This window comes from Peromyscus eremicus, chromosome 1 (genome assembly GCF_949786415.1).
Source record: "Peromyscus eremicus chromosome 1, PerEre_H2_v1, whole genome shotgun sequence".
NCBI classification, from domain to species: domain Eukaryota; kingdom Metazoa; phylum Chordata; class Mammalia; order Rodentia; family Cricetidae; genus Peromyscus; species Peromyscus eremicus.
This window is the reverse complement of record NC_081416.1, coordinates 9,504,994-9,507,680: the sequence shown is the minus strand read 5'-3', so window position 1 is coordinate 9,507,680 and position 2,687 is coordinate 9,504,994. Positions and strand designations below refer to the sequence as shown.

Below are 2,687 nucleotides of genomic sequence, written 5' to 3'. Positions count from 1 at the left end.
TGTTTGGTTTCTGTGCTTCCAGGCTGTCTCTTCAAGATAAACAATTTCAAAAGAGGTGAGTCCACAGATGATTACAGGTCAAAGTGAGAAGTCCTTGTAAGTGCCCCACTGTGCTATCAAGGAACAGCGGGGGTTGGTCTGGGAGCCAAAGTCATCTGCTTTACTCCACAGAAGAAAATGCACTTTTGAAATGAAACACACGCAACATATTGTCAGTTGCCCTTGAGAAATCCCAGCAGATTCCAGTAACCAACTGGATGTGGACATTTCATTCTCAGTGGTGGCACAAGAGAACCAGCTTATTCCTCTTTGTGACCTATTGTTATTTACTTAATTTTTCTAAATGTCTTCTAGAAAATAAGAATGGGTCCATGGTCAAGAAAGTCTTTGGCACTAGACACTAAGGGCATTAGAAATTCAGGCACAGAAACAGAATGTTTATTCTCCCTATTTTCTTGAGATGGCTGTTTGTTTATTTGTTTGTTTGTTTGTTTGCTTGCTTGCTTGTTGACAAATTCTTCCTATTTACCCAGCCTGGTCCTAAACTCATGATACTACTGCCACATCCTCCAGAGTGAAAATGTATTAGAAACATTGACTAGAACCTTAGAAAGTTGGCTTTTATAACATGGAAAAAACACTATGAAATGAAAAGAAAATATTTAAATCTAAGAAAAGTAGTAAACTCTATTTTATTCTTCAAAACAAGTGATTACTTAATTCAGTTTTTAAAATAAGTGTTTACGAAGAGCAGACAGGTATAGACTCAGAACTAATAAATGTAGCTGGAGATTTCTCCAGTCCTGCCTGGCCCACGGTCAGGACAAATCTCTCTCACTTGCCAGTCCCGCAGCAGTTCAGACCCAAGTGAGTAAATACACAGAGACTTATAATGCTTACAAACCGTATGGCTATGGCAGGCTTCTTGTGATCTACTTCTTCTATCTTAAATTAACCCATTTCTATAAATCTATACCTTGCCACATGGCTTGTGGCTTACCAGTATCTTACATGTTGGTACTCATGGCCGGGCTGGCAGCATCTTCTGACTCAGCCTTTCTGTTCCCAGAATTCTCTTCTCTGCTTGTCCCTCCTATACTTCCTGCCTGGCTACAATCAGCATTTTATTTATACAGAGTGATCTCCACAGTAAATACTTTGTTCATACTTTAAAAATTGACTCAGCTCAGTGCCGTGCTTCCCACCTGTGACCTCAGGCAGAAGAATCCTTATGAGTTTGAGGCTAGCCTGAGATACTCAGTGACAGTGATATTGAGTTTCAAAAACCAAACAAGGCAGTACATTGAGCTCCATAAAGACAGCTTCGAGGCAAGCAAGAGCCGGCATGCACTGGGCGAATCTGTGCCTCTCGGAGGAAAATCAAGTAAACACGGGCAAAGGAGATCCTAAGAAGCCGAGGCAAAATGTCCTCATATGCATTCTTTGTGCAAACTTGCCAGGATGCTTCTGTCAACTTCTCAGAGTTCTCGAAGAAGTGCTCAGAAAGGTGGAAGACCATGTCTACTAAAGAAAAGGGGAAATTTGAAGACATGGCAAAGGCTGACAAGGCTCCTTATGAGAGAGAAATGAAAACCTACATCGCCCCCAAAGGGGAGACCAAAAAGAAGTTCAAGGACCCCAATGCACCCAAGAGGCTTCCTTCGGCCTTCTTTTTGTTCTGTTCTGAGTATCGCCTCAAAATCAAAGGAAAGCACCCCGGCTTGTCCATCGGGGACATTGCGAAGAAGCTGGGGGAGATGTGGAACACCACCACTACGGACGACAAGCAGCCCTACGAGAAGAAGGCTGCCGAGCTGAAGGAGAAGTAGGAAAAGATACTGCTGCCTACAGAGCTAAAGGTAAACCCGATGCGGCGAAGAAGGGGGTCGTCAAGGCTGAAAAGAGCAAGAAAAAGAAGGAAGAGGAAGATGAGGAGGAGGAGGATGAAGAGGACGAGGAAGAGGAGGAAGAAGAGGAAGACGAAGATGAAGAAGATGATGATGATGAATAAGTTGGTTCTAGCGCAGTTTTTTTTTTCTTGTCTATAAAGCATTTAAAACCCCTGTACACAACTCACTCCTTTTAAAGAAAAAAAATTGAAATGTAAGGCTGTGTAAGATTTGTTTTTAAACTGCACAGTGTCTTTTTTTGTATAGTTAACACACTACCGAATGTGTCTTTAGATAGCCCTGTCCTGGTGGTATTCTCAATAGCCACTAACCTTGCCTGGTCCAGTCTGGGGGTTGTAAATTGGCATGGAAATTTAAAGCAGGTTCTTGTTGGTGCACAGCCCAAATTAGTTATACATGGAGATGGTAGGTTTTTTGCTTTTGTTTTTATTTTTTGTTTTTGTTTTATTTTTTTCATCTTCAGTTGTCTCTGATGCAGCTTATTATGAAGATAATTGTTGCTCTGTTAACTGAATACCACTCTGTAATTGAAAAAAAAAATGCAGCTGTTTTGTTGACATTCTGAATGCTTCTAAGTACATTTCAGACCAAGTGACAATGTGTGAGTAGAGATACAGAGATTCCTGCCCTTCTTTGATACTCTACAAAAGGTGAGGACACCTTTAAAAACCTTAACTGCAGTTAATAACTGGCTCTCCCGTGAAAGTGACATTATGGAAATGGGGGAAAGACCACACCTGTAATCCATTTTATCTTTTTGCCATAGTGTCCTAATAT

The 2,687-nt window shown here is 41.2% G+C and overlaps 1 pseudogene; it reads left to right on the top strand.

Moving 5' to 3' along the window:
* Positions 1–1,345: 1,345 nt before the first annotated feature.
* Positions 1,346–2,304, top strand: LOC131902700 (high mobility group protein B1-like; annotated as a pseudogene).
* The last annotated feature ends 383 nt before the right edge of the window (positions 2,305–2,687 follow it).